Raw genomic sequence first — 13,433 nt, forward strand, 5'->3', positions numbered from 1 at the left:
GGGAGATCAGGTAGGTTCAGGCGGGCTGTGCGAGGTATTCCGCAAAACGATCGTCCAGTCTGCGTTTGGTCTCGCCGATGTATAAGAGTCCACATCTTGAACAATGGATACAGTAGATGAGGTTGGAGGTGATGCAAGTGAACCTCTGCCTAACCTGAAAGGACTGTTGGGGTCCCTGGACAGTCGAGGGAGGAGGTATAGCGACAGGTTTTGCATCTTCTGCAGTTGTAGGGGAAGGTACCTGGGGAGGGGGTGGTTTGGTTGGGATGGGATGAGTTAACCAGGGAGTTGCGGAGGGAACGGTCTCTGCGGAAGGCGGAAAGGGGTGGAGATGGGAAAATGTGGCTAGTGGTGGGATCCCGTTGGAGGTGGTGGAAATTTCAGAGGATTATGTGTTGTATGCGAAGGCTGATGGGGTGGAAGGCAAGGACTAGGGGGACTCTGTCTCTGTTGTGACTTTGGGGAGGGGGAGCAAGGGCGGAGCTGCGGGGTACCGAGGCGACACACGAGTGAGGGCCTTATTTATGATGGGAGCAGGAAACCCCCGTTCCCTAAAGAATAAGGACATCTCAGATGTTCTAGTATAGAACACCTCATCTTGGGCGCAGAGGCAGCGTAGACGGAGGAATTGAGAGTAGGGGATAGAGTCGACCCGAAGCATAACCCATTCCTTCTCTCCAGAGATGCTGCCTGTCCCGCCGAGTTACTCCAGCTTTTTGTGTCTATCTTCGGTTTAAATCAGCATCGGCAGTTGCTTCTTACACACTTACCTGATGTGGCATCTGTTCCTAATCCATAAAATACATTACATCTTTGGGACAAGATAAGTATTATTTGAAATTACCTGAAGCATTATCTTAATTTGAAACCAACCAATCAGATATATCTCCTTGAACCGAATTAAAAATGTCGATATTTTTTGTTAGTGCGATCTATCTCGTCAGGAAAGTATTGCATGTTGCACAAAGAAATTAATGTAAAATGATTCATTAAAAAGCCCTTTCTACAAATATGATCGAATGATGTTTCTTTACACAGCACGGGAACTTGACTGCTTCCTCAGTATCATTTCTGCATTTTGCCTTAAGATAAACTGAATATGGTGGTGAATTAGTTTCTGCAGTAATTGTAAAAGCAAAAAAAATGGAAAACCTCATTCTTCAAAGTTATGTCTTCACACTCGTCCCACCATACTTCAAAGGCACCAGGAACTATAGATAGAGAAGTGGAATTCTGGTGGCAGCTGTCTTTTGTGTGGAATAGGTTATTGAGCAGAAAGTCCTGAAAAATGGATGATGACACAATTTAATGTACATCGGTGCTGAATACAAATGACATAATTTTACTCTCTCTTTTGGTTTCCATGCCTCGCACATAAGAACAGCGTATCACATGACTGTATGGTTCTACTTAAATTCAGGAGCTGGGAAATCATAGGTCTGAATACAAATCCAACTGCAATAACTGAATGTTAAGTACTAATTCACAGTTCTATCACCACACTAAAGCCAAATCATTTTCATCAATTTCTATTTATCTTTCACATACTCCTTTTTTATGGGCCCATTCCTACCAAATCCTATCGATAGTTACAAGTGTTGATTTGGTCCCCTATTTTTTCAGACTCTCCTTTGTAATTGAAGATAGACACAAACTGCTGGAGTAACTCAGCGGGACAGGTCGCATCTCTGGAGCGAAGGAATGGGTGACGTTTCGGGTCGAGACACCTTCTTCAGACTGATCAATCTCCTTTGTAATCTCCTTTGTAAGTGCCTATTTCGGTCACAGACTGCAACATTTAGAGGTTAAAAAAAACTGATATTGCAGTTTATCGTTACAATTCTTACAATTCTGTCTCAGGAAGAAAGTAACATTTGTGTTGGAAGGAACAGCAGATGTTAGTTTATACCGAAGATAGACACAACATGCTGGAGTAACTCAATTGGTCAGGCAGCATCTCTGGAGATATAGAATAGGTGACATTTCAGGTCGGAAACCTTGTTCAGACTCTGAACAAGGGTTTCAACCCAAAATGTCACCTATTATTTTTTTCCAGAGATGCTGCCTGACCAGTTGAGTTACTCCAGCATGTGTCTATCATCAAAAAGTAATATTTGGTGTTTGATGGGATATCCCAGCATTATATTTGAAGAAATATACATTAGTAAATGTGCACTAAAGTGAACAACTAATTTCCTCACGGTTCAGGCACTTCCATTCAATCTGTACTATTACAGTGAGGAAAAGTCATCTTTGCATCAAAATGTTGTACATGGTGGTATAAAGCATGCATTTATTAAATCCTTCATCTGATTGTAATCACGGTTAGCACCACAATGGTATCCCACCACTCTCCTCCAAAATAGATGGGAAGTCTCGACTGCACTCGAGCTGATGAGAGGACAGGTCAGTTGCCTGATAACAGCTAGGAAGAAATCTGGAGCTATTCGTTTTCAAACTTCTGTACCACCTGCTTGATTCGGGAGGAGGGAGAAGAGGGAGTGACTGGGGTGAGACTGGTCCTTGATGATGCTGGTGGCCTTGGCAAGGCAGTGTGTATTGTGGATGGAGTCAATGGAAGGGGGGCTGATTTGTGTGATGACCTGGCCTATGACATTCAGTGTTGGTTATAGTGATGCTGCACGGCCATTTAAAGTCCGGAATTATCTGAATGAAAAAGTATTTTATTTATACACCAGCTGGAGTGCCAAATCATTTCTCAGATTCGTAATGTCACAGGAGGCCTTGTCTAGCCAAGGCTTCCCTTCTTCCGAGACTTTCAATACACTTGGTGCATACTTAATTGGAAAAAGCGGAGTAAAAATGATCAGCCACTCTGTTGCATAGTATGATAGTCATATGACAATTAGTATTACAGAGACACAAGGAACTGCTGATGTTGCAATCTTGAGCAAAGCACAAAGTGCTGATGGAACTCAGTGGGTCAGGCAGCATCTGTGGAGGAAATAGACTGATGCCATTTCATACATAGACACAAAGTGCTGGAGCAACTCTATGGGTCATGTAACGTCTCAGGAGAAAAAGGATGGGTGACGTTTTGGGTCAGAACTGTTCTTCACCAGCATCTGCAGTTCCTTCTTTCTACGGTTGGAACCTTCATGCTGGAACCTTCTTCAGATAAGGTCTCTTTTAAACCTGACTGCCTGGTGTGAAACAACTGGGTGGGTTTAAAAATGGTGTACAAAGATTTCCTGCTGTATTGCTATTTTTCCCATAACACAGTGGCGCAGCAGAAGAGCTACTGCCGTGCAGCACCAGAGGCCCAGGCTTGATCCTGTCTCCAGGCTGTCTGTGTGGAGTTTGCACGTTCTCCCTGTGACCGTGTGGGTTTTCCCTGGGTGCCGCATCCGGTTTCCTCTCACCCTCCAAAGACGTGATGGTTTGTAGGTTAATTGGGTTTTGTTGGTTAATTATGTGGGATAGTGCTAGTGTATGGGGTGATTACTGGTCGTCGTGGATTCGGTGGGCCGAAGGGCCTGTTACCACACTGTATCTCAAAGTCTAAAGTCTAATAATTTGAATTAGTAACTACAGTATTTCTATGTCGAACTTTGACAGGCTGTTGTAACGGAGAGGTGAAAGCAAGTCAGTACAAGTCACTGCAGTGCACTAGTGAGAACGTGGCTGATGTAGTCAGCAGTAGGTCAAGGTGACAATGTTAGCAATGCGATCGTATCAATAAGAAATTTAAGTTACTTTCAGCTCAGGTGTAAATGTTCATAAGATGACGTTACCCAGAAGTGATTTTTGATTCCTGTGACCACCAATGCTGAATTAGCCACTCACAATTGGTCAGTTGAAGAACGTGTAATGACACATGTAATTAAGAACATCAGAGTAGGAACAGCATCTCATATTTTGCTTGAGCAGCTTTAAACACCATGCGGTTTGAGTTTCAAGTAACCTTGCTTTCCCTCTCTATCCGTCGCTACCCCACCCGACTTGTCCGACTAGTATCACTGACCTCCTGATAAATTTTACTGATTGTATGCCTCGTTGTCACCTTCCTCCCAGCTAACAAAAACCATTCTACATTCCCTTGAGCACCATCTGCCTTGATCTGTCATTTTCACATCTTAACCTTGCATATCTCTAGTTTCCTTTTAGACAATAGGCAATGGACAATAGGTGCAGGATAGGCCATTCGGCCTTTCGAGCCAGCAATGCCATTCAATGTGATCATGGCTGATCACCCCCAATCAGTACCCCGTTCCTGCCTTCTCTCCATATCCCCTGACTGCTATCTTTAAGAGCCCTATCAAGCTCTCTCTTGAAAGTATCCAGAGAACCGGCCACCACCTACTGAGGTAGAGAATTCCATAGACTCATAACTCTATGTGTGAACATTTTTCCCCTGACTCACAGTCTGAAAAAGGTTCTTGACCAAAAACATCACCATTCTTTCTCTCCAGACATTCTGCCTGTCCCGCTGAGTGCTCCAGCATTTTGTGTCTGACGTGTAATTATGTTTCCCCACAGAGTGAAGCAGGAATGTGTTTCCGAGATCCACAGTGTAACGACATAGCTTCCAACAAAAGGTTTTGGTTATTAGCCTGAGGTTTATGTATCAATACAATACAATACAATACAATTTATTTGTCATTTGAACCCCATTGAGGTTCAAACGAAATGTTGTTTCTGCAGTCATACACACAAGAAAGAACCAAGACACAACACAATTTACACAAACATCCATCACAGCGCATCTCCTCCTCGCTGTGATGGAAGGCTAAAACTTATCTCTCCCCTGCACTCCCCATTCCCCTCCCGATGTCAGAGTCAAAGCCCCCGGCGGGCGATGGTAATTGTCCCGCGGCCATTAACGCCGTGCCGGGTGATGCAAGGCCGCGCTCCGGGTCTTGTTGTTGGAGCCCCCGGCATGCGCTAGTAAAAAGTCCCACAGCCATTCCAAGCCATGCCGGGCGATGATGTAAGGCCCCGCTCCAGGTACTCTTCAACCCCGCAACTCGGGCGGGTGAAGCCGCCGTTGCGGAAGCCCCGAAAAGCGGTCTCCCAGCAGGGACCTGCGGGCTCCCGGTGTCACTGTCCACCAGACCTGCGGTAAGCCTCCGAATCTCCGGGGTCAGGTCGCAGCTGAGCACCACCACAGCTCCACCCGCTCCGAACTCGGCCAGCTCCACGATGGTGAGTAGGTCTGCATCTCCGTGACTGGAGCCCCAGGTCGTTCCTGCTGGAGGCCGCTCCACGGTGCTAGGCCCCAACGACAACGGAGACCCGACAGAGAAAAGGTCGGGTTCTCCGTGCAGGGGATAGATTTTAAAAGTTTCCCCCACCCCCCGCCCCCCACACACATACCCACACACATACACAAAAAATAATAATAAAAACTACATTCAAACGAGACAAAAAATAATAAAAAGACAGACGGACTGCAGAGGCTGCTGCGACGTGAGTCGCGCCGCCCACCGACTTCTCATGTTCTGTTCTCATGTGAACTTCAATGCCACTTGTTTGAAGCTTTCTTCAGGCGCAGTCTAAAGCAGGATTTTCATAGAGGTTCTTGTTGGCAAAAATCCACGTGCAAATCTTTGCTAGTGTAAAAGTTGCAAGTTACATTTATCACAATAAAAAGGACACTCAAAAGAAAATGAATGCCACCACAAAGCCATAATCTTGTGCTTCCTGATTGCAAGCTGGCCTTCTTGCAACACAGCAACCTTTTATCTTTTGTGTAGATGCAATCCAGACAGGCTTTATATAAACATCGGAGGAGAAGTACAAGGGAAGCCTTATAATGGGCATATTCTCCAGAACATGTTTTCCAACTGTAGCCTCACGACAACCTTGATTGAAGGGGCAGGGCGATCTCATTCATGGAGCTGAAAGTGCTACAACTTGGTTTACTTAATCAGAATTTTCTAAAAGTTCGCAAATGGTATTTTCCTAATTTAACAGAATCATAGCTTTAAGTCATTAACTGCTGTTTCTCATCCATGTTAGTGTGCAGGTATTATTGTCAGCTGCACAATAATGTGAGGAGAGAACAAACTATCATTTATACATTTTCTTTCACATCTTTAACTATTTTTGATCATCAATGTTTTCCCTTCAAAGTTAGCATCCAAATCCATATATTTATGATCTGGAAATCTTCTTTGGCAGTCCCTTGGGATTGAGCATGACTAGCAATTCTCTCATTTCAGGTAGTCCCGGCATTCCCTCTCTATCCCTCCTCCACCCAAGTCGCACTAGCTTCTCATTTTCACCCTGCAAACTACTTACAATGGCCTGTTTACTTTATCATCATTACTTTTTTGCGCATCTTTCATTCATTGTTCTTTATCTCTCCACATCACCGTCTATATCTCTTGTTTCCCTTATCCCTAACCAGTCTGAAGAATGGTCTCGATCCGAAACGTCACCCATTCCTTCTCTCCAGAGATGCTGCCTGTACCACTGAGTTGCTCCAGCTTTTTGTGTCTATCTCTGCATCAGGTAAGACGTGACCTTCAAAATAAGGTGGCATGTTTCCTCTGATTTATCCAGTTTCAATACATTTTCAAGCCTCTATAATTGGCAGTGGATTCAATGCAACATTGCCGCATTCTTGTTAAGATTTCTCCATTCTCTTCCTTTGACATTGCACACAATCATTTCAAAGCCCTGTTAGGTGGTTTGCTTTCAATTATATAGATACCTTTTAGAGAAAAAAAATGGAGAGTATTCTCAACATTTTTTTTCCATTCTGAGAGCAACTTTGAACTTGTTAACTGCACTGAATCTGATAAAACACCACCATCCCGATGAACTCCTGTAGGCCGCGCACAGTGTACGGACAGGGTCAATGCCATCCGTCGGTTTCCCCGTCCATACACTGTGTGCGGCCTACAGGAGTTCATCGGGATGGTGGTGTTTTATCACCGTTTTGTGCTATTCGCGGCCCACATCATGCTGTATCAACTTCTGGCGGGTGGGCGTAAGGACGCCGAGTGGACCAATGAGGCGGTGGCAGCGTTTGACGGTGCGAAGAAGGCCCTTGCTCGGGCCATACTGCTGGTGCACCCATGGGAAGATGCCCCGACTGCCCTTACGGTGGACGCCTTGGAGTCGGCGGTTGGTGCCGTGCTGGAACAACAGACGGACGGAGGTTGGCGGCACCTGGCCTTCTTCAGCCGGCACCTCTACCGCGCCCAGATGAAATACAGCGCTTTCGTTCGCGAGCTTCTGGCTCTGTACCTGGAGGGGCGCCACTTCCGTTACTTCCTGGAGGGCCGCCCGTTCACTGCTTACACAGACCACAAGCCGCTCACATTCGTCCTGGCAAAGGTCTCATTTCTCATTTCCCTTATCCCTAACCAGTCTGAAGAAGGGTCGCGACCCAAAACGTTACCCATTCCTTCGCTCCACTGATGCTGTTTGTCCCGCTGCGTTACTCCAGCTTTTTGTGTCTTGCTTCTACTTTAGTTATGTGAATTCTGAAGTGACTGATGAGGCCAATGTGAGATCCAAAGATGCTTCCATTAAAAAGGGCAGGAGGTGACTGATGGGATGGGTGGAATATTTAGTTGTAAGGTGATGTGTTGCTTCCGCTGTTTATGTAGGACTTCTATGTGGTCCCGATGTATGGCCTTGAAGATCCCTGTGACATTCCAAACATTTTTTCTCCATTTTGAGCAGCCATGGGCCAGGGATTCCCAAGAGTTAGTGGATTTGTTGTATCTTTGAGAGTATTATGGTATCATTTCCTCTGTCTGCCTGGTAATCTCTTCCCAATTCAAGAGATTAGGATGCAGAGCCTGCTTCAGGAGTCTTGTTTCAGGCTTACCCAACAGACTGAGTGTAATTAGGACAACAGTACGAGATGTGTAGGATAATGGGTCTCGACCCGAAACGTCACCTATTCCTTTTCTCCTGAGATGTTGCTGGACCCGCTGAGTTACTCTAGCATTTGGTTCTATCTTAGGATAACAGTACCTTGGATTTTGGCTTGGGAAAGGACCCTAACATTTGTTCCTGTAAATATGGAAGGATTCACGATGAGAGTATTGGTGGTATCTCTCCAGTGCTTTGACATGCCTGCAGTAAGCAGCTTAATTCAGAACCATATAAGAAAGCAGGGATCACAGCTGCACTGTGCAGCATGAATTCTGTGCTGGTTTTGAAATCTGCAAATAGCAATTAAGCAAATGGTAATTAATCTTCTTTTGATGTGTATTGAGGGATGTATATTGACCAGCAAACTTCAAAGACACACGTATTAAAAATATAGTCAGATGATCTTTTTGAATTTAAGGTCTTATCCAAAAAATCGCAGCTTTGCTGATGAAGGATCTCATCGTAAGAGGATTCTTTGGGATAGGATTTACTCGCATTTGGAAAAGAATGGGCGAATTAGGGACAGTTAGCATGGGTTTGTCCACTGCAGGTCTTATGAATTAGATTGCTTTTTAAAAAACATGAAGAAGGTGATTGATGAGGGTAGAACAGTGGATATTGTCTACATGGAATTTAGTAAGGCTTGTGATAAATTTCCTCATGGTAGGCTGAACCAGAAGATTAAGATGCATGGGGTCCACGGTGACTTGGTCATTTAGATTCAGAACCTGTTTGCTCATAGAACACAGAAGGTAGTGGTGGAGGTGTTATTCTAGCTGGAGGTCTGTGACCAGTGAGTTCCACAGGAAGTTGTGATGGGACTACTGTTACTTATGATATATATATATATATATATATTTTGGTGTTGTCTGCAAATTTACAAACCATCCCATCTAACATATATATATATATATATGTTAGATGGGATGGTTTGTAAATTTGCAGACAACACCAAAATTAGTGGAGGTGCAGACAGTGAGGAAGGCTGTCACAGTTTATATTATTTAACTACAGAAATGAGGGGAGAAGTGACAGATGGAATTTAACCAGAGCAAGTGTGAGGTGTTGCACTTTAGGAGGTTGAATGTTAGGGGAAAGTGCACCGATAATGGCAAGACTCTTAACAGCATTGAGGGACAGAGAGATCTTCAAGTCCAAGTCCATAGCTTCCTGCAAGTGGCAGTACAATTAGATAAAGTGGTAGAGAAGCCATATGTTATGCTCGCCTGTATTGGTCAGAGCATTTAGTATAAAAGATAGGAAGTTCTGTTACAGCATTACAGGTGGTTAGGCCCATTTTGGAGTATTGTGTGCAGTTCTGGTCAGGGCCGGCCTTAAGCCGATTGGACCGATTGCTCCCAATTGGGCCCCGCGAGAAAGGGGGCCCCGCGCCAGAGTAATATACTCTCGGCTCAGGTAGATCTACCCCAGGCGGAGGGGGGAGAGAGGGGTGGAGAGAGAGTAGAGGGGGAAGAAAGGGGTAGACGGGGTGGGGGGTGTGAGGGGGATTGGAGAAGGGGGAGAGGGGGAGATGGGTCGTTCGCTCACGGTCCCGGGGCAGCGCTCCCGCCCCTCCAGTCGCCGTGCTTCATGCACACAGCCCCGGCTCCCCCCTCACTCTCCCCGGGGGGATGTGGTGAACAACACAGGAAGGGCCGGGCCGGGGGTTGGAGCAACGTTTACAAACCTCGGCCTCAGCTCATACTCATCCACCCAGACCCCGGCATCCGCTCCCGCCGCCAGCCCTCTCTCTCCCTTCTCTCCTTCCCTTCTTCCTCTTACTCTTTTCCCTTCTCTCCTTCGCTCCATCCCTTCTTTCTCTCCTTCACTCTTTTCTGTACTTCACTCCCTCCCTTCTCCCCTTCCCTCCCACACACACACACAGACAACTAACACACACACACATCACGCACAGACAACTAACACACACACACACACACACACAACTAAGTTAGGATGGGGTAGAAGCCCAAAGGGTAGGATGGGGCTGAAGCCCAAAATTTAATGCCTGGACTGGTTTTTCACCAATGGTTATTGGTTTTCCAGGATCTATTTAATTAAATTACTTTTTTTTCATTTCACAGTCACTAAAACAAGTGGTATTGTAACTATGTACTTTTCAGACATGATCTACACATTTTGTTTGTTAGGCTTTTGTTTGTAGGCTTACATGTATGCAATTTTATATTAAAATGTAGCTTAGATCTGTTTGGTCCATTAAGTCGCAGGCACTTTTTAAGCGCACATTTTGATTACTTTCCATTCTACCATAGAGATATGAAGTCTATAATAGACTTTAATTATATTTCTATGATTCTACAGACTTTGGCTGGGAACCTGGCACTCAACAACATTGTTCCCAATTGGGCCCTGCACCTCCTAAGGCCGGCCCTGGTTCTGGTCGCTCCTATACTGGATGGATGTGAAGTTTACAAGAGGGTGCAAAGGAGGTTTACTAGAACGCAGCCTGGATTAGAGGGTTTCAGCTATAAAGTGAGGTTGGACAAACTTGGATTGTTTTCCTTGGAGCAATGGAGGTTGAAGGAAGACCTGATAGAAATATATAAAATGATGAGAAGCACAGATAGGGTTGACAATCAGAACATTTTTTCCCAGGGTGGAAATGTCAAAGACAAGAGGGCATACATTTAAGGTGAGAGGGGCAAAGTTTAAAGGAGTAGGGATGCACATGGTGGCATTTAAGAGGTTTCAACTAGGCACGTAAATATACAGGTAATAGAGGGATACGTATCATGTACAAGCAGAGAAGATCAGCCTAATGTGGCATCATGTTCGGCACAGACATTTTGGGCCAAAGGGCCCGCTCCTGTACTGTTCTGTTCTATGATCTATGTTCTATATTCTACATTCTATGTAATACCATGGATTGTCAGATTAAACTATAAATATCCTGAATAGATTTTGAATTCCCAAGTTACTGGCTCACCTAAAGATTACTTGATTAATATCAATATACAAAGTTGGATTTGTTACATTGTTTTCAAAATTGTGATAATCCTTTAACATTGATTGATGGTACCAGATGACTATTTGTTAAAGAGTTTGTCTTCTTTTCATACCTATGGTACATATATCGCATAGGATATGTAGTGCAGAAATAGACCATTCAACACAAGCAGACCATACTTGCTCAATGCCGTTATGGATACACACGTATGTGCAATCATCATAAACACATAACTCAATGGATACCTATAGCCATGCATGTATTACATGTCTAACTAGATACAGTAGCATATTACATCAGTAAGCATTTATTTCCAATAATTCATACAGTTCCACAGACACACCATGTACTGTGCACTCTAAATTACTTTAAAGGTGCCTGTTTTGTGCTGAATTGTATTATGGTGATATTCATCTTTGCTCATCTAAATCTGTCAGCGTAGCATTCTATTCCCTTTTTGCTTGCTTGTCCAACCTCCTCTTAAATGCTTCTACATTATTCACTTCAGCTGCATTCTCTGTGATGCGGCTTCCACATTCTTGTTGCTCTTTGAGGGAAAGAAGTATTTTTTTCTGAACTCCCAATTGAATTTTGTGGTGACCATCTTATATTGATGGCCTCTAGTTATGCTCTTCCACAGAAGTGGAAGCATTCTCTCCGTAACCACTCAGTCAAAATCTTTCATAATTAAAAAAACCTCTGCCAAGTCACCCTTCAGCCTTCTCTTCTCTGGGGAGAAATGACAGTCTGGCCATCCTTTCTTGGTAAGCACACCCTTGCCTCTCTGGTATCATCCTGCTACTTTTCCGCTGAAATCAAAGCAAGCTGGTGCTTTAGTCCATCTGAGAGCAGAAATAGTGCAGATGAAAGATGCTCTCTTATGTTTTCATAGTAAACAAATACAATTCCTATGTTAACATGCACCTATTAATAATCAAATTATAAATAATTAATTATCAAAAAGCTTACTTTCATAGCCCTGGATTGTTGTATCCTAAACAGCACAAATTTTAGCCTGACTCGGAATTTTTCAATGAAATGTCACAATTTTCTAGAAAGACATTTTCTTTCTCTTAAAGGCCTGTCAGTGTGATGCACAGAAGGGGCAAAATGTAATACATTCGTTAAGAGGGTTGATGTTTCTCAATCTCAATAGGGAAAATATGCAACCTTTTTTAATGTTGAGTGAAAGGGAAAAATGAGGGAACTACCAGCCAGTGCACCCCATCACCTCCTCATGGGTGCCTCATCCTACGGCGCCTCCATTTCGGGGTGTTAGAGTTAGGGTTAGGGTATGGGTTAGGGTTAGGGTTAGGGTGCCACAGCGGTGGGCTAGTGGAAACCAATTTCCAAACTTGTTAACATAAAGTTGATCTCACTTGCAATATCCTTGGCATAGGAACTTCTTGCAGAGGGTGATGAATCTCTCGAATTCACTATCCCGGAGTATTGTGACGCATGGAACACTTTTATTTATCTGGAGGTATTTACAGAGGTTAGGGTTAGGGTTAGGGTTCTGAAGAGTACAGATATTATAAACGGAGGCGCCAAAACAGCGGCGCCGAAACGGCAGCGCCGAAAAGTACCTGACCCAGTTGAAACATAGCATGAGAATTGTGAGGTGTTGCACTTGAGGAGGTTTGTGGAGCTTCAAGGATAAAGATTTGAACATGTTGGAAATTTTGTTTGAGCAAAAGCTGCACTCCACCGCTAAAAATCAATTATTTTTCAAACATCCTCCTGATAGAATAAAATATTGTTCCAGAATGAATTTTAGTTAAATGTTTAAAGTTGGCTATTGTATAATTTATCACCGCAACAAAATAATGGAGGGAAGAGGGTAAAACGTTGTCCCTTCACCTTACAATGTTCCCCAGTATCATTGGATAACTTGATGCAAAATGGTATCTGGTACAGGGAGGTTGCTGGTGCGTCTTGAGATGGCTGAGGAGTTCAGTGTGTGTGGGACATTTGCACAAATATTCGTTTTGGATACAGGGAGCTGATTAACTTAATCACCGTGAAGCTATCTTCAATAAATATTCAGTGCTGCTCTTTAAGAAAACATCCTTTGTTCTTACTCATTAGCAGCTCAAGGTAGACAAAAATGCTGGAGAAACTCAGCGGGTGAGGCAGCATCTATGGAGTGAAGGAATAGGTGACGTTTTGGGTCGAGACTCTTCTTCAGACTGATGTGGAGGTGGGGGGGGGGGGCGGGAAGGAGAAAGGAAGTGGCGGAAACAGTAGGCTGTGAGAGAGCTGGGAAGGGGAGGGGAAGGAGGGAGAAAGCAAGGACTACCTGATATTGGAGAAGTCAATGTTCATACCGTTGGGGTGCAAACTGCCCAAGCAAAATATGAGGTGCTGCTCCTCCAATTTGCAATGGGACTCACTCTGGCCATGGAAGAGGCCCAGGACAGAAAGGTCGGATTTGGAATGGGAGGGGGAGTTAAAGTGCTTGGCCACCGGATGATCAGGTTGTTTAGTGTGAACCGAGCGGAGGTGTTGGGCGAAGCGATCGTCAAACATGCGCTTGGTCTCACCGATGTAGAGCAGTTGATACCCAAAGCAGCAGATGAAATACATGAGGTTGGAGGAGGTGCAGGTG

This window comes from Amblyraja radiata, chromosome 4, assembly GCF_010909765.2.
Source record: "Amblyraja radiata isolate CabotCenter1 chromosome 4, sAmbRad1.1.pri, whole genome shotgun sequence".
Classification (NCBI taxonomy): domain Eukaryota; kingdom Metazoa; phylum Chordata; class Chondrichthyes; order Rajiformes; family Rajidae; genus Amblyraja; species Amblyraja radiata.